This window comes from Bison bison, unplaced genomic scaffold (genome assembly GCF_000754665.1).
Source record: "Bison bison bison isolate TAMUID 2011002044 unplaced genomic scaffold, Bison_UMD1.0 scf7180017864388, whole genome shotgun sequence".
Taxonomy (NCBI): domain Eukaryota; kingdom Metazoa; phylum Chordata; class Mammalia; order Artiodactyla; family Bovidae; genus Bison; species Bison bison.
This window is the reverse complement of record NW_011494960.1, coordinates 6223442-6223665: the sequence shown is the minus strand read 5'-3', so window position 1 is coordinate 6223665 and position 224 is coordinate 6223442.

The window sequence follows — 224 nt, the reverse complement described above, 5'->3', positions numbered from 1 at the left end:
ATATTGCTGAAGCCTGGCTTGGAGAATTTTGAGCATTACTTTACTAGAGTGTGAGATGAGTACAATTGTACAGTAGTTTCACATTGTACAGGAGACAGGGATCAAGACCATCCCCAAGGAAAAGAAATGCAAAAAAGCAAAATGGCCGTCTGAGGAGGCCTTACAAATAGCTGTGAAAAGAAGAGAAGTGAAAAGCACAGGAGAAAAGGAAAGATATAAGCATC